The 19,545-nt window shown below is 42.1% G+C and overlaps 1 protein-coding gene across 2 annotated transcripts in view; it reads right to left on the bottom strand.

The window, feature by feature from the left end:
* The window catches only part of PRNP (prion protein (Kanno blood group)), a 37,652-nt gene extending 18,851 nt beyond the window's left edge, over nt 1-18,801 (bottom strand). Inside the window, exon 1 of one of the 2 annotated variants that reach the window (XM_069766590.1) lies at nt 18,714-18,801. The gene's annotated coding sequence lies outside the window, so the exon portion shown is untranslated. Of the gene's footprint in view, nt 1-18,308; nt 18,424-18,713 lie in introns of those variants that run through there. The other variant, XM_069766591.1, reaches the window with a different exon arrangement.
* Between the last annotated feature and the right edge of the window lie 744 nt (nt 18,802-19,545).

Genomic DNA, 19,545 nt, shown 5'->3' on the forward strand with positions numbered 1-19,545 from the left:
TGTTCCACTCCAAGGTGTTCCCCAGGTTTCCTCGCCAATGCTTCGATCATCATGCTCTCGTTTAGTAGTTGTTGGAAACTACGCTGCATTAGGCCTACAAATTGGGTATGGGGTGTAGAGAGATGGTGTGTTCCACTCCAAGGTGTTCCCCAGGTTTCCTCGCCAATGCTTCGATCATCATGCTCTCGTTTAGTAGTTGTTGGAAACTACGCTGCATTAGACCTACAAATTGGGTATGGGGTGTAGAGAGATGGTGTGTTCCACTCCAAGGTGTTCTCCAGGTTGCCTTTCCTGAACTTCTATCTTCAGGCTCTCATTAAATTGTGGTTAAACGGAACAACTGCATTTGGCGTACTAGTTGGTTTGGGGCCTACTATCGGTGTCTGCCGCTCCTTGCTGTTCTCCTGGTTTCCTGTCCTGAAATTCCGTTTTCAGGCGCTCGTTAAGTAGTTGTTAATGTTAGACTGCATTTGGCCTACTAGTTGGGTTGGGGCCTACTATCGGTGTCTGCCACTCCTTGCTGTTCTCCTCCACTGAACAAAGCTGTGCCGCCTGTTTACTACTGTTGCCAATTTTGAACTGCATTTCGACTACTTACTGATTTGGGCCTACTCTCTGTGTCAGCCTCTCATTCCAGTTGTCCTCCACTGCAATGCCCCCTGATTAGTCCTGTGTTACCAATTTTGAACTGCATTTAGCCCACTTTATTCTTTGGGCCTATATCTGTGTTTCCTCCTCATCCTGCCCATTGCCCAGCCAGTGATAGATGAGTCTGCTGGTACATTGACCCATAACGCAACATTTCCCGTGCACGCTACACTGCAAGATTGTGACCCTGCTGAAAGTCAGGTCCCCCTTCCCGCATACCATACCACCTTACACGGGGACAAACAGGAAGGTGCAGATGAAAGTGCAGGTTCCTTCATCAGGTGGGGGGAGGAATACTAGTTGGCGACGTCACTGGCACAGGGCCTCTCATGGTACGCAAAAGTGTTGCTGCCGGTGGGAGGCGCCCCCGCCGTGCAAACACACCGCTGTACTTTGAGGGGCCCTGTGCCAGTGCCAATGCCAACGAGTGGGCCCCCCCTGCTTGCTCAGGTTCACAGCACTTGCAAAGTTGAAATACTTACCTCTCCCTGCTCCACTGCCGTGACGTGGTCCAGATTTCCTGGGCCCACTAATTACTTGAACCAGCCCTACCCACCACAACTTTAGCCAAATGACCCCCAATTTCAAATGCCTTCCAATTATTATAAGGTAAATTACGCTTGACAAGCTTCATTAAGAAGAATGGATGGTTTTGACATTAAAATGGGCACTCTAGGTGTTTTCCTGGCCCCCACTCACTGCCGACTATGCTGCCCCATTGACTTGCATTGGGTTTCGTGTTTCGGTCGATCCCGACTTTACGTCATAATCGGCCGATTTCACTCGACCCGACTTTTGAGATAGTCGGGTTTCGCGAAACCCGGCTCGACTCTAAAAAGGTCAAGGTCGCTCAACTCTACCTGTGACTCAACAGGGTTCGCTTCCTTCATACCGGGTGAAGCTAACCCATGTGTGTATCTACTTTAAACCGCCATACAGTCCGTCATTACTCAGCAGCAGATTCCATCTCTGCACAGTGGACCCCGGGCTGCGAACGTACCTTATACCATCTTTCTAATTATTTGGTGCGTTCCGCTAGACCTAACACTCTTGATGAGCTTCAAGAGGTAGTTACCGGAAATGGTTTTCACTTCACAGGTGTGCCCTGTCTGGTTTAATAAGAGGGATTTCTTGTCTTATAAATGGGGTGGGGAAATGAAGGTCAGTAAGTCCGAAAAATTGGGAAAACTTTGAAAGTGTCCCCAAGTGCAGTTGCAAAAACCATCAAGCGCTTCAAAGAAACTGGCTCACATCAGGACCGCCCTAGGAAAGGAAGACCAAGAGTCACCTCTGCTTCTGAGGATTATCCGAGTCACCAGCCTCAGATATCGCAGGTTAACAGCAGCTCAGATTAGAGACCAGGTCAATGCCACACAGAGTTCCAGCAGCAGACACATCTCTACAACAACTGTTACGAGGAGACTTTGTGCAGCAGGCCTTCATGGTAAAATAGCTGCTAGGAAACCACTGCTAAGGTCAGGAAACAAGCAGAAGAGACTTGTTTGGGCTAAAGAACACAAGGAATGGACATTAGACCAGTAGAAATCTGTGCTTTGGTCTGATGAGTCCAAATTTGAGACCTTTGGTTCCAACCACCGTGTCTTTCTGTGACGCAGAAAAGGTGAACGGATGGACTCTACATGCCTGGTTCCCACCATGAAGCATGGAGGAGGAGGTGTGATGGTGTGGGGGTGCTTTTCTGGTGACACTGTTGGGGATTTATTCAAAATTGAAGGCATACTGAACCAGCATGGCTACCACAGCATCTTGCAGTGGCATGCTATTCCATCCATCATTTATTTTTCAACAGGACAATGGCCTCAAACACACCTCCAGGCTGTGTAAGGGCTATTTGACCAAGAAGGAGAGTGATGGGATGCTATGCCAGATGACCTGGCCTCCACAGTCACCAGACCTGAACACAATCGAGATGGTTTGTAGTGAGCTGGACTGCAGAGTGAAGGCAAAAGGGCCAACAAGTGCTAAGCATCTCTGGGAACTCCTTCAAGATTGTTGGAAGACCATTCCTGGTGACTACCTCTTGAAGCTCATCAAGAGAATGCCAAGAGTGTGCAAAGCACTCATCAAAGCAAAAGGTGGCTACTTTGAAGAAACTAGAATATGAGACATATTTTCAGTTGTTTCACACTTTTCTGATAAGTATATAATTCCACATTCATAGTTTTGATGCTTTCAGTGTGAATTAACAATTTTCATAGTCATGAAAATGCAGAAAATATTTAAATGAGAAGGTGTGTCCAAACTTTTGGTCTGTACTGTACAATGTGCTGGAAAGCAAGAAACAGATGGCAAGTGTGGTGAAAAAAAATAGTAATTCTCACATTTTGGGGTGGATGTTGGGTGGGGGGTTTGGTTTATATCATTCATTGTGTGTTAAAAATCATAACCTGGAAACTAGGGGCATGCATAGAAATTATGGGGCCCCATAGCAGAAGTTCTAATTTGGGACGCCCCCCCCCAAAAAAAAAAAAAATATTCGTCGAGGTCACAGAAGAGCACATCTCAGAGCTTGGCAGCCTTACAATGTAATTTACTCTTATTGAAGCCCCTAGATTGCCCTTTCATTGTCCCCCAAAGTAAGATGGCAACAAGTCTTCCCTCAAAACACAATGTATGATACTCCCACAGTGAATTCTTCCACAGAACCCTCCACACTACTGTGCCACCCTCCGTGTCAAATATCTCTCGGCAGAGTATGTTGACCACAACTCAGTATCATGCCCTAACTGTGATCGTTACACAGCCCTCCAATCAGTATAATGGCACCCTTACATCTTCACTCAGTATGATGGCCCCAACATAACCATCCACACTGTATAATGGGCCTCACCAGCCCTCCAAACAGTATAATGTCCCCCATCCAGCCCTCAAAACAGCATAATATTATTATTATTTATTTTTAAAGGACCGTTGATTCCATGGTGCTGTACATGAGAAGGGGAAACATACAATACACAAATTGAAATTACAATGAACAAACTAGTAGTGACAGTGTAATGGTCCCACATATTCATCCATACAGTATAATAGGCCCTAGATGGTCCTCCATACAGTATTATGGACCCCACATGTCCTACATATAGTCTAATGGGCTCCACACAGTCTTACATACAGTATTATGGACCCCACACATTTCTGCATACAATATTATGGGCCCCACATAGTCCTCTATACAGTATTATGGGCCCCATATAGTGCTCCATACATATTATAGGTCCCATATAGTCCTCTATTTATTATTATGGGCCCCATATAATCCACCATACAATATTATAGGCCTCATATAATCCTTCATACAGTATTATCGGTCCCATATAGTCCTCCATGCAGTATTATGGGTCCCATACAGTCCTCCATACATTATTATGGACCCCATATAGTACTCCATCATACATTATTACAGGCCCCATATAGTTCTCCTTGCATTATTATGGGCCCCACATAGTCCTACATACATTATTATAGGTCTCATGTAGTCCTCCATGCATTATTATGGGCCCCATATAGCCCTCCATACATTATTATGGGCCCCATATAGTCCTCCATACATTATTACAGGCCCTATATAGTTCTCCTTACATTATTATGGGCCCCACATAGTCCTACATACATTATTATATGTCTCATGTAGTCCTCCATGCATTATTATAGGCCATATGTAGTCCTACATACAGTATTAGTGGCCCCATATAGTCCTTCATACATTATTATGGGCCCCATATAGTCCTCCATACATTATTATGGGCCCCATATAGTCCTCCATACATTATTATGGGCCCCATATAGTCCTCCATACATTATTACAGGCCCCATATAGTTCTCCTTATATTATTATGGGCCCCACATAGTCCTACATACATTATTATAGGTCTCATGTAGTCTTCCATGCATTATTATAGGCCATATGTAGTCCTACATACAGTATTAGTGGCCCCATATAGTCCTCCATACATTATTATGGGCCCCATATAGTCCTCCATACATTATTATGGGCCCCATATAGTCCTCGATACAATATTATGTGCCCCATGTAGTCTTCCATACAGTATTGTGGGCCCCACATTAAAAATACCCTCACCTCTCCCCATTCCCGCTACTCCGGTCTCTGCAGCGTGTCTTCTGACCCTCTGCACTGCCCTCTGTGCTGACACATTAGAGGGGAAATGATGGAAGAGGGAGCGTTAGTTGACAGCTCTCTTCTACCACCACTGCTCAATTGTATCATCATTCAGGACCTAGATGTTGATACAACTGAAAGTACGATGTCAGGTGGGGGGCCCGATGCCAGCACCATAGTGGCAGCGTGGTCTGTCGCCATTGGCGGTATGCCACTGCTGGAAACAAATTTCTCTAGGTCAGTGTACAGCAAATTTGTATAGTTTTACTGTGCAGGTTAATTAATTTTATATTCTAATATATTGGACTTTTACAGTTGTGGCAATACCACATGCAACAAAGAATGAACGGATAAGAGGTGTGCACACTCGGCCTTCATTCACACAGGGCTCTGTAGCGCTCTGTTCTCGGGATTGCTAGGGGTCCCAGCAGTGAAACCTTCAGTAATCTGTAAGTTATTTTTTATCCAATCAATAGGGGGATAATGTAAAACCTAGTAAAAGTCATGGCTGGAATGGCAGATGGGGGGTATTAGCTGTCCCTGTGTTTTCTTGGGGATGAATGAAATATCCTATCAGCTATTAAACCATCAGGCGTTTCTCCCAGACGTATATTTAGAATGGATCCTGACTATATTTAGCTGAAATGTCATGCATCCCATGACACATCCCACTCCCGGCTCGCCTCAGTCACAATAGTTCCTTTTTCTCACAACCCTAAGCTGGAACACTTCACACTTTACTCGCACTGTCATAATCTATTACTGGAAAAGACATAGGAAATCGTGTTACTTGAATGGCCGCTAATCAGCTTTATGATGTATTTGTGTAGATAAGAATCTATCAAACTCCAGTGAATGTCAGGACAATTTTGCCCAAAGGGGAAATTAATTATTGGACTTGCTTGCAATCTTTTTTTTTTGTTATCGATGTATCCAGCTACTGCACATTTCTTATACTGTATTGGGTGCTGATTTTTTCGGGTGCAATCACATGTGGCAAAAATGAAACTTTAGAACACATGCAATTTCAAGGGGAAAATACTTCTTCACCTTTGCAAAGACATTGTGCTCCTGAAGTTCTGCACACAGTGAGAGTGGATTTTCTTAAATTACTATTCTGCTATAATCATTATATAATGATAAACATTATCATTGGTACCACTGGATTTACCGCATAAGCAAATGCTGGCATACTGCAGCTTGTAAAGGGAATCTGTCAGTGGGACCAACCTTCTTAAACCGTCTATATGGGCATGTAGGTCATAGGAAGCTGAATAAAATGTCACCTTGAGGTCTTCAATCCCATGTCTTGTTCCAGAGAAATCCAAGAAAAAAATTCTTAAATGTAAATTAGCTGTTAAGATCTATGGGCCGGACACTGATCTCCCTGAGAATATGCCTCCAGAACTTATTTTAAATTAAATGAGTCGATATCAGTGTGAGACATGTAATGACTGAACTGCACCAAAATGCAAAGTGTGAACACAGCCAATGACAAACTTCAGAAAACTGTAGCTTGTCTGCATTAATGGGTCCATATTACAGGTCCAACACCTAGACCCCAAGTGATTCTTGTACTTGCCAATTCAACCAAGACCTCCAGGATGTTTCCAGAAAAAGGGGGAAGCTCCTTGACTCCTGGAAGAAGTGGTAAATGCAAAATCCTTTAGGAACATCTCAGCAAGCAGTGCTTCCCATATTGTTCTTTAATGGACCCCAAAATCCCTGCAAAGAGAAGTTGATTCAAAGGGCAGAAAAGTGGTGTTGCTATGAAAATAGAAATTCCAAAATTCTCGGAAAAAGATTTTGAAAAGTTGCCAAATATGTTAGTTCTCAAGAAGTGAACTTAGATAATCAAAGAGTTCTATGGTGTTCTAAAACTGGCCATACACATTAGATAACATTAGCTATTTCTCCTATTTTCCCTATAAAGAAAAATGCTCGGCAACATGCTCCTACAGTGGTAAAAGTTTGGGCACCCCGGTCAAAATTACTGTTATTGTGAACAGTTAAGCAAGTTGAAGATGAAAAGGCCAAAATTTCCTTCATATTTTAGGCAAAAAAATATATTTTCATCGTTTACATTTTAAAATTTACAAAAAGGGAAATGGGCTGATGCAAAAATTGGGCACACTGCATGGTTAGTACCTAAACGGAAAAAGACCAAATTTAAATATTTCACAAATTTCTCTAACATGCTCACAACCCTAGTGGGGGAGCCTCACAAAGAGAGCCACAGTTATAGGCTGGACACTCCACAATACAGAAATAATCATGAGGAAACGGAGTTACTGTCCATAAATAATCAAATTTTTATTAGTTATCAACCACAAAATTCTAATATTGATACAACAAGTTTCAACAATACATATAAACCTAAAACAAAAAGAGGGATGGTGGTAGCAAAAAGATGGAAAGACACTGCGTGGATATACCCAATGCCAAAAAATCCTTTCCTAAAGTGCTTAGTGCAAATCAAAACTGGGCTAGGATCAAGGCACTATAAAGTATCCAAAATACGTAATGACAATTGTTATTTCCAAATACACTGAGCCGTGCGCATAGGCTCAGAGGACTACTAGTAAGAGTATATTCATACCTACATGCAAAAGTGCCCAGATAAACCTTACCCAGATGCTGGCAGTTAGGATGCTCCACGCAGTGGCCCCAACGCGCGTTTCGCGTCAGCTTCGTCAGGGGGCAGTCAAGGTTAGTACCTAGTAGGACCCTCTTTTGAAAGTATCACAGGTTGTAAACACTTTTTGTAGCCAGCCAAGAGTCTTTCAATTCTTGTTTGATGGATATTCATCCATTCTTTCAGTTCTGTGAGATTCCTGTGTCGTCTTGCATGCACTGCTATTTTGAGGTCTAGCCACAGATTTTTAATAATTTTCAGATCAGGGGACTGTGAGGGCCATTGTAAAATCTTCAGCTGCGCTTTTTGAGGTCATCTATTGTGGATTTTGCAGGGTGCTTAGGATCATTAACCATTTGTAAAAGTCATCCTCTTTTCAACTTCAGCTTTTTTACAGATGGTGTTATGTTTGCATCAAGAATTTGTTGAAATTTAATTGAATTCATTTTTCCCTCTACCCGAGAAATAGGGTAAGCTGCAACACAACCCCAAAGCGTGATTGATCCATCCCCTTGGTTAATGTTGGTTAGATGTTCTTTTCCTGAAATTCTGTGCCTTTTTTCTCCACACATACCTTTGAACATTGTGGCCAAAGAGTTCTTTTTTAACCTCTTCATCCTCCAAGTCTGTTTTAACCTTCATGACCAGGCCAATTTTAAGAATTCTGACCAGTGTCACTTTATGTAATAATAACTTTGCAATGCTTCAACGGATCACACTGATTCTTAGACCATTTTTTGTGACATAGTGTATTTCATGATAGTCGTAAAATAGCAATTTGCAAATTTTCAATTTTTATGCCCTTAAAGCAGAGAGGTTTGTCACACGAAGTAGTTAAAAAATAACATTTCCCACATGTCTATATTACATCAGCACATTTATTGAAACATATTTTTTTTTTGTTAGGAAGTTATATGGGTTAAAATTAACCACCGATTTCTCATTTTTCCAACAAAATTTACAAAACTATTTTTTTTAGGGACCACATCACATTTGAAGTGACTTTGAGGGGCCTATTTGACAGAAAATATCCAAAATTGACACCAATTTAAAAACTGCACCCCTCAAGGTGTTCAAAGCCACATTCAAGAAGTTTACCCTTCCAGTGCTTCACAGGAATTAATGGAATGTGGAAGGAAAAAATGAACATTTTACTTTTTTCACAAAAGTTTGACTTTAGACCCCATTTTTTTATTTTCGCAAAGGTATCAGGGAAAAATGGACCCAAACATTTGTTGTGCAATCTCTACTGAGCATGCTGATATCCAATATGTGGCAGTTAACTACTGTTTGGGCACGAGGCAAAACTCGAATGGGAAGGACCGCCATTTAACTTTTTGAATGTAAGATTTGCTGGAATAGTGGGCGCCATGTTGCGTTTGGAGATCCTCTGATAAGCCTAAACAGTGGAAAATGATCACAAGCGTCACCATTTTGGAAACTAAACCACTGAAGGAACTTATCTAGATGTGTGGTGTGCACCTTGAACCCCCAGGTGCTTCACATAAATTTATGATGATTTTTTCCCACAAAAATGTTTTTTAGCCCCCAAATTTTGCATTTTCACAAGGGTAACAGGATAAATTGTACCATACAATATGTTGTATAATTTCTCCTGAGTATGCTGATACCCCATATGTGTGGGAAAACTACTGTTTGGGCACACAGCAGGGTTCAGAAGGGAAGGAACACCATTTGACTTTTTGAATGTAAAATTTACTGAAATAATTAGTGGATGTCAAGTCGCGATTGTAAAGCCTTTCATGTGCCTAAACAGTGTAAACTGCCCAAAAGTAACACTATTTTGGAAAAAAGACCCCCCATGCATACTTTTGTCACTGAATTTTATGGTGAGGATGCAGGAGATGTTTTCTTTTGATGACTCTTCCATGAAGGCCATATTGGTGCTGGTGTATCTGATCAGCATAACACTGTACCACAACTCCAGAGTCTGCTAAATCTTTCTGAAGGTCTTTTGCAGTCAAGCCGGGTTCTGATTAGCCTCTCTAGCAATCCTATGAGCAGCTCTAGCTGAAATTTTGTTTTGTCTTCCAGACCTTAACTTTACCTTCACTGGTCATGTAAACTGCCATTTCTTAATAACATTATGTACTGAGAAAAGGGCAACTTGAAAACGCTGTACTATCTTCATCTATCCCTCTCCTGCTTTGTGGGCCTCCACCATTTTCATTTTTAGAGTGCTAGGCCTCTGTTTAGAAGAACCTATGGCTGTTGTTTTTTGTGCAAGGTTAGAGGAGTCTAGGTTTTTATAAAGCTGGTAAATTTGAATCGCTTAGCCTTTCTGAACGATTGTAGTGAACAAGCCATGACCTTAACAGGCTAATTAAGGTCTGAAACTTTGGTCAAAATTATGTTGGCATACAAATTCCCAAGGGTGCCCAACTTTTAGGCCTTTTTGGGATCATTTCATCCTCAACTTGCTTAACTGTTCACAATAACAGTAATTTTGACCAGGGGTGCCCAAATTTTTACATGCGACTGTATATTCTTTATAAAAGAGCCACTGTCAGCTTATTTGCTCTCTCCGTGGGTGGCACCATAATAACACCCCGGCAGCCGGCGCACTGTCTGGGTGTTACGTATGTCACCAATCTCTCCTTCACCTCCCATATTCAATCCCTTGCCCACTCTTGCCACTTACACCTAAAGAACATCTCTAGAATCTGCCCTTTTCTCACCATGGAAACAACAAAAACCCTCACTGTTACCTTGATCTCCTCCCGCCTGGACTACTGTAACACACTATCCTTGTAGATTGTAAGCTTGCGAGCAGGGACCTCACCCCTAATGTCACTGTTTAAACTGTCTTAACTTGTACTGCATTTATTGTCTGTACATGTCCCCGCTTAATTGCAAAGTGCTGCGGAATATGTTGGCGCTATATAAATAAAAATTATTATTATTATTATTAACTGGCTTCCCCCTTACTCAACTTTCCCCTCTCCAGTCTATCCTTAATGCAGCAGCCAACGTCGTCCATCTGGCTAATTGGTACTCAGACGTGTTCGCTCTTCACTAGTCATTACACTGGCTGCCCATTCACTACAGGATTCAATTCAAAGTACTTGTTCTCACCCACAAAGCTCTCCACAGTGCGGCACCACCTTACATTTGCTCCCTCATTTCTGTTTATTGGCCTAGACGATCGCTGCGCTCTGCAAACGACTTTTGACTAACCTCTGCACTAATCCATACCTCCCACTCCCGACTCCAAGACTTCTCCCGCACTGCGCCAATCCCCTGGAATGCTCTACCCCAAAATATTAGGACCATCCACAACTTACACAGTTTTAGGCGTTCCTTCAAAACACATTTGTTCAGAGCGGCCTATCACGTTCCCTAATCAAAGTCATTTTATGTGTAAGTGTGTGTGTGTGTAGCCCATTTACTATCTCTGTCTATCCCCCACTCCCTCAAGACGGCTGGACCATCATTGTAAATACACACCTGTACTTTGTATCTCCCCACCTTATTGTAGATTGCAAGCTCTCACGAGCAGGGTTGTCCTATTTTGCTTTAATTATTGGATTGTTAACGCTGTTACTTATGACTGTTTTATTTGAAACTGTTAAACTGTAAAGTGCTGCGGAATATGTTGGTGCTATATAAATAAAGATTACTATTATTTCTGTCACAAGCAAAAGGATCGGCTGTAGAAATTTAACATGCCAGATCTTTGAATCCTAACATCATCGGGAGGCCCGTACATATTGGATGGTCAGCCTATCTCATCGAAATCAGAGTTTGGTCGACTTTTATCTAATGCATATTGGGGCCTTAAATATCATCCAATAACAGTGTGGCAAGTTGAGGCATTGCAGCCATAATATGGACCATAAAAAATGGCATTATTATGGATGTCTAAATTGCTTTCAAGATAGTGTTTAACCTTCCATCGTAGGGAGATGGTGGATGACCCAATCTCAAGGTACATTTACATTACAAGATTATTGAAAACAATGATTCCTAACAAGGCTTGGTTCCCAATAATTGTGCTGTGTAAACAGGCTGCGAATCACTCGATGAAAGAGGAAAACAATGGTTCATCAGGTGAAATGATCTCTTGGATTGCCTGAAAAAAATCATCGTTCTTGGCAGCACATCATCCTGTTTAAACAGGACCAGGGCTAAAAAAAACATTGGAAGCCTATTTGCCTGTGTGCGACAGAAGCGCAGTTGGCCTCTTGAAACAGACTTTTAAATGACTGCCAACTGATAAACATGTTGCCTACTGGCAATCATTTAACTCCAGTGGTCGACCAGTGTAAATACGCCTTTTCTCATTTCACTGCTCTGTTGTTATACTTTTCCTTAGCCCTCACTCAGAATTCCATTTTTTTTGTACACATAAAAGATGACCTTTTTTTTTTTCATCATTTTGGATCAGATTTTCATCAGTAGTTGGTCAGTATCCCTATTTTTACCATTAGTGTTCCATTGGTGATTTACTTAAATGCCAAAAAAAAAGATAAAAAAAGAAAAGTATCAAGGTTTCTCCTACTCATTAGAATGCTAAAAATGGACAGCACATAGACACCTGAGATTTTCATAGACCCATTGACGTGTAAGGCCGGGATCCCACATGCAAGAAACACGGCCAGTCTCGCATATTAATACCCAGCACTGCACCCGACACTCGGGAGCAGAGCGTGCGGCTGCATGTATTGCTATGCAGCCACACGCTCCGCTCCTGAGTGTCGGGTATTAAAATGCGAGACTCGGCCGTGATTCTCGCATGTGTGATTCCGGCCTTAGGGTGCCTCAGATCATGTAACTGTGATTTTTTGCAGACACACGATGTGCAGAAAAACATGGACATGTGAACTGCACAATAGACCATGTGGGTATATGTTCTATCTGTATCAATCAGGGTTAGAACATGGACTTCTGAATGATACCTTTGAGCTTATTCAGATATCAGTTGTATGAATTCTACCTTTGGTTTTCATGGACAGAACTTGTACCGATTATAGTACATGGGGCTATTCACACATCCATGTATTTTTATGTGACGATCTGTCCAATTTTGATCTGAATCATGGATCCAAAACTCGTCAATGCAAGTCGATAGCTGAGTGAAAAATAAATTGGTCAGCAGTCAAATGCCATCTGTGTGCTGCCAGTTTGTCACACACTGTTTGAAGCTGTTTGAAACCTCCATCTTTTTTTTCTGTATGAGAAGAACTAGTGAAGCCTAGACTGTAAAAACTGACCCACTTACCGAACACTGATGATCCAAAAAACTGAAAAAATCACTGAATGAGGCCTTAGGATGATGTCTTACCATTTTAAGGTTCATTCAAGATTACTTCCCATTTTGGCTCTTTGTGGAGCCCCTTTAATGTATCTCGATTTGTTTTTATCCTTTTTTTTCTATTTATCTCAACTTTATTCAATGCTGACTACAATGTGGACGATAATGTAAAACTATCAGACGAATGTATAGATGAGGTAATGTGGCTTCCCGACATTGTAAAAAGGCCTTTCTCCTCCTCACTGCAAGTGTTCCTAGCTAAAGAGCTTTCCATAAGAGGCAGCTCCATAGCAACCACAGGCCTAGCCATCTGCTGCCTCGTCTTCAGTCTGCTCCATTTACACAAACAAGCTGAAAAAGAGAACGTCATCATGGCCACAGCCCGAGTTCGATACAACTAATTGCCTTCAGAGCAGGCACCTCAGAGAGGGACATCATTCTCAGTTATTGATAATCATTACAGAACCTCAGTAGTTTGGACTAAAATGACCCAGTTACATAAACCTCTGTTTGACAGAATACAATGAGAACATGGATTCACTTATTATTTTCTCGTTTTCCCCTCAAAAATTGGACCCTATATAGATCGATTGACCAATGTATTCTAATTGTAAACGAGAAAAGCACGTACTACAACAAAAACTACAATAATTTGGTCAGATGCAAAATAGATACCTCATTACTTGGTATTTAATGCATGTGTAAGGTAGTACTCAACACATGGAATACCAAACGTTTTTTTTCTGTAGATTCAATCTTAAGGGTTAGTTCACCTAGATTTTTTATGGTCATTTTGAAGTGAATCTGCTTCAAGATCCACAAAAAAACTCCCTGTGCACATATCTTCAGAGATCCATTATGTGATATAGCAACAGGTGACACTTAAAATAGAGAGAACAATCACTGAAGAAGGACATTATGGTCGGAAGAATAGAAGGATCAAGCCGAAAAGGAAGACCAGCAATTCAATGGCTTGATACTATAAAGACTCTGGTGGACCTATCTAGGCTTATGTACACAAAATCGATATTCCTACAGATCGTTCATCCTTCAAGTCGCCATGGCTTGAGATACTGTTTATGCATTTTCATTACGTGGGTTAATAAAAATAATGGGATGGTGCAACCACTATAATACATTGACTCCAGAGAAGAGAATGTGAATATCACAGATTATGAATCTAAGGTAGATGGAGAATGGAAGAAGTGAGTATTTTGCTCCCCTAATGGAGGAGACGTACCGTAAGTTGGAAAGTGAAATGGAACTTTGGAATAAATATGTGAGGGCTTACATTATATGTTTAGACTCGATGGGGAAAGTATTGCCACAATAATGTAATTTCAGACTCATTTTTGGGTCCTTAATTGGATGGTATAACAAAGAACAATGGAAAAGTAGTCTGCTATGTGCAGAAGTCATACATAATGGAATTACAGTGCTGCTCTACACAGGGGAAGAATTCATGAACAAGATGTCCCTAATGTGTTTTTTACATCTCGCCATCTAGTACAGAGAAGCAGTATGGGGATAAAATATACAATATAAAGTTACTGTATTTTTCGGACTATAAAACGCACTTTTTTCCTCCAAAAATGTGGAAGAAAATGGGTGGTGCCTCGTATAGTCCGGATGTACTGCACTGGCTGTGGTGGGGAAGTGTCATCGGTGGATCAGCGGGTCACAGGAGGCTGGAGCCAGCAGCTGCGGATAACCCCTGTGCCCACTGCTAAAGAGAAATGAATATTCACTGCATTCCACATGGGCGTGGAGGTAAATGAATATTCATTTCTCTTTAATAGCGTATTGGTAGAATTGGCCCCCAACCCCGGTCCTGGTATGCATGGCCCCATCCTTATGAATGGGCACCACCCACCCCCATCCTGGTATGCATGGGCCCATCAGAAAGCATAAAAAAACCCAAAACATTATACTTACCTTCCCGACGCTCCCTCACAGCATCCTGCTCTGATGCCAGCAGCTGCTTTATGCTTGTAATCAGCACATGGCAGGAAAGTCATGTGCTGCTTGCAAGCCAAAGGGCAGCTGCCAGAACACTCACTGCGCTGCACGCCGGGACTGTGCGCACAGAGAGCAGTGAGTATTCATTGCTTTCCAGTAGCGAGCACATTTTCATGCGCTGGCTACCTGCTGCTGCCCTCGTACGCTTATGCCGCTACTTAAAAGAAATGAATATTCACCTCTCTCCATCCCCAGAGAGGTGAATATTAATTTCTCTTAAGTAGTGGCACATGTGACCGCCGGCAGCTACTGGAAGGCTCCGGCTGACACTGTGCGCTCTACTGAAGAGCAAGGAATACTCACTGCTCTGTACGCACACAGTCCCACAGTGGGAAATGGTGAGTATTCTGGTAGCTGTGCATTGCTTGTGAGCAGTGCATGACATCCCTGCCATGCGCTGCTTACAAGCATCAAGCAGCTGCTGGCACCGGAACAAGATGCTGTGAGGGAGCACCGGGAGGGTAAGTGTAATGTTTTTTTAATGTTTTCTGATGGGGCCATACATACCAGGATGGGGGTGGGGGCCAATTATATCTAAGAGGCCATGCATACCAGGACCGGGATGGAAGCCAATAATATCATAAGGAATGGGGCCATGCATACTAGGAGGAGATGGGGCCCTGCATACCAGGACATGGATGGGGCCATGCATACTAGAAGGAGATGGGGGCCCTGCATATGAGGATAAGAATGGAGGCCATGCATACCAGGACCAGATGGGGGTCCTGCATGCAAGGATAGGGAGGGGCTATGCATACTAGGATGAAATGGGAGCCCTGCTTACCAGGATAGGGATGGGGCCATGCATACTAGGACAAGATGGGGGCCCTGCATACCAGGATAGTGATGGGTCCATGCATACTAGGACAAGATGGGGGACCTGCATATCAGGATAGGGATGTGGCCATGCATACTAGGATAGGGATGAGGGTGTTCATTCCTGCCAGGATAGGGATGATGGGGCCATGCACACCAGGATAGGGATGAGGGGGCTATGCACACCAGGATAGAGATGAGGGGGCCATGCACACCAGGAAAGGGATGAGGGATCCATGCATACCAAGATAGGGATGAGTGGGCCATGCATACCAGGGAAGGAATGAGGGGGCCATGTGTATCAGGATGGGAATGAGGGGGCCATGCATACCAGGAAAGGGATGAGGGGGACATGCATACCAGGGTAGGGATGAGGGGGCCATGTGTATCAGGATGGGGATGAGGGGACCATATATACCAGGATAGGGGATATTAAGTACAGAATTGACCACATTTTTTGCTTCAATTTTTTTCCTAATTTCCTCCTCTGAAACCCAGGTGCGTCTTATGGTCCAGTGCATCTTATAGTCCGAAACATATGGTACACAATGTTGCAACTGCTCTTGCACCATTTTAAAGTGCAATTTTGTGACTTTAAGGCCACGTGCACACATTCAGTATTGGTCAGTATTTTACCTCAGTATTTGTTAGCCAAAATCAGAAGGAAAACATCAGAGGAAAACTTTAATAGAAACACATCACCACTTCTATATTTCTCACCCACTCCTGGTTTTTGCTTACAAATACTGATGTAAAATACTGACCAAATACTGAATGTGTAAATGTGACACAAGACTAAGAAAACTGCTATCATTCAACTAGACTTTTCTCAGCACAGATGGACAAAATAAGGTATACAGAGCATCGAGTATGACTTTATTACCCTAGAACAATATTTTAAACCAAAATTGCTCCCAATTTAGCATCTACCACAAAGCCCAAGTCATATAGTATTATTGGGCGTACCTGAGGACTAGAAATAAGAAACCCTGACCTAAAGGGAATGTTTCAATGCTCACATGATCATTTGTAGGAACAATTGTACCTGTTCATTGCTCATTCAAATAGAGTCAACCAAATGATTAACGATTATTCGATTGATTATCGATGATTACCCTTTTATGCCGAACAAAAAGTCCTCGTTGGCCAGCAGTATATCCTCTCTCTTAAACAGAAAATGCGTTGCCGATAATATTGTTAAAGATTTCAATGACTGTGTGAAACACTCCCAATAGTTAAAACATGTATACAGAATTAAATGACCACTGATTGACTTGATACATTTTTGATTTCATAAATTGCCCTCTTCAAGCACTTTGTTTGGTTATGTAAATGAACCCTAAGGCATAAATGCCCTAGGCATGTAAAATCTAAAACCCTTCTGTAGTCAGGATAACTGTGAAAAATTTGGGGCCTCATTTATCAAAATGGACTAAAGGCTTCATAAACGTTAGACAAAAGTGGGCCAAACCCACGGGGAACTGCCTTTTCTTTGATGTGTATGATGGCCTCCCAGATCTCCTCTGAGATGAGGATGGTGGAGAGAAGGATTAGACAGTTTCATTATAGTTTTAACATACAATCATTTTGGTTTCTGTGTATAAGTCGCTGGAAAGACAGTATTTTAGCAGCATTCCCCTTGTGGAAATCTCATGAATGTGAGGGCTCATGTGTATGGGGGAGTTGGGAGAGATAGCCGTCTGCCGAACAATTGGTCGGCCGACAGTTCTCAAGAATATGGCGAGCCTAACTATGAAACTGTCTTTGTTGCCCCTATTGGCCAATTACATCACAGCTTACATTTAAACTGAGCAGTTTAAGAAATTAAAGGCTATCTCTGATTGGTTGCTGTGGGCAACAAATAAAATCTTGTTCAATATATAACAACAACTTAAAGGCCTCATATTATTACATGACAACAACAACGATCTTTTATCTCTAAATTCTGAAAGATGGAATCCATTAGTGAAGGTTTACTAATCCATGAAAATGCCAATAACATAACACACACTGACATTAAGTTATACACCAGTTTTCCTGTTACATAAATTATAAATCCAGTCTGAATTAGGTTACTCAGGAAATACCGAGCATTTCACTAGGCTGCGTAATGATGTCTAGATGCATCACAGCTAGAGCACAATAAGTCCAGATTAAAAATGGTTTAATTTGTTGTTAATGACATTACATATATCATTAAACCATTTATTTTCCTGACATTATGGAAATCAAGGAATACCGTACACCCGAGGCTGTAGGATGTCATCTTATGTCCTCCGCCTTTGCCAGATGGATACTCAATGGAATATAAACACATTGTATTTACCTGGAAACACTGATGCAAATTAACCCTCCATGAATGACAGGTGCAGTCATCATCACCGTACCTATGCCAATGTAAAGCAGCAAAGCCAAGCCATTAAGGACATCACATCCACATCTGAGGATGCAGCCATTGCAGAACAAAGCTTCCTCTGATGCCCTACCTTGTATCTAAACACCTTATCCTGGACAGAGTATATTGTTGACAACCTGGCGTCTAGCACCCATAGCACCCTACACCCCAAACTACATCCCTGACAATGTACATATGAATTTTAGCATTGCAACGCAAATTCGTATCCTGATAGACACACACACTTTAGGACTCCCGACATTTTTGTTTCTTCTATGAATTGGGGTAACGCAATAGTTCCACCTCCAGTCTCATCTAAAACGCAGATGACAAATGACAGCCCTAAAACATATAAACCACATGCATAACAGTGTTTTCTTACCCGTCAGGCCTAACGATGCTCCCATTAATAGCCTAATCCTTCCGAAGCAAGCAGAGACAGATCCCTTCTTTATGCCTCATTCCAAAATGGTCAATGGTATAAAATAAAGCGCATCGAGAAACCTCGTTGCAATGACACACAAAACAAGCACACAATACATCCACCTAATAAATGAATCAGGAGTCTGAATCATGCTGTTCAACTGCTGAGCTCTTCCTATAATAACACTGCATTAGGTAGGGGAACAGATGCAGTATATTTCGCCATGTGCTGGGTTTATAGAGGGTGCTGAAATGGTTTCCTGGTCTCGCTTGCTGTAAAAAAGCAATCTAAAGGAATCAATGCGAAAAAGCTTCAATGCACCTTCTTACGAAGAGGTTTTAAGGAAAGGCTTAGTGACTTTACCTTAGCTACAAGGAGAGGAGAGGCAGATCTCTTCTGTATGTATGACTGTCCCCAAGGCTGGTACTGAGGACTCAGTGTTCACAGCGAGGGGGTTGGGAGGAGTGGGCAGATCTCTTCCATATGAGGAGGGAAGGATTGTGTTATGTGTGTGCTAAAATGGATCTAACATCCGCCTAAATGGAAGTGAGAGGGATTAAAGGCTATGCATTATTCATCTTGTGGTTAAGGGAAAGTTGACAGGTTAATTTGCAGGGCAGGGGACATTTCCACCAACGCTTCCATGCTTTACTTCTTCCAAAGGCAAAAAAAAAATTGTCCTTTTTTAAGGATTTTTCCAAAACTGGAAAGAGAATTTTACATTTTGTAAGGTTGTATCTGTGGATATATGTTAGCAATTGATTTCAAATTATTACTACAATAAGTCCTATATAACTGATGGTGAACATTTTAAAAACCAAGTGCCAAACCCAAAACCCACTTTCTGTACTTATCGCAAAGTGCCAACAATGCAATTTAACCTGAATACTGAGTTTTTTTTCCCATTCCGGTATAATGTCCCCATCTTGATATAATGCCCCATCATGGTATAATGTTTCCCATCTTGGCAAAATGTTCCCATTTTGGTATAATGTCCCCATCTGAGCGCCTTCCATTCTCTGCTCTCACACCATGCAGTGTCTTCTTCTGTAGCCGGCGCAGAATCTGGCCGCAGACTTCGGTGTGCCGGTATGGGCAGCGCATTACGTCACTGCCATATGGCACGCGTCACTGGCAAGACGACATCTGGTGTTGGCCTCTGATTGGCCAGTGATGTGTATTGCAGCATAGGGAA

The sequence above is a fragment of the Ranitomeya imitator genome, chromosome 4 (genome assembly GCF_032444005.1).
Source record: "Ranitomeya imitator isolate aRanImi1 chromosome 4, aRanImi1.pri, whole genome shotgun sequence".
Classification (NCBI taxonomy): Eukaryota; Metazoa; Chordata; class Amphibia; order Anura; family Dendrobatidae; genus Ranitomeya; species Ranitomeya imitator.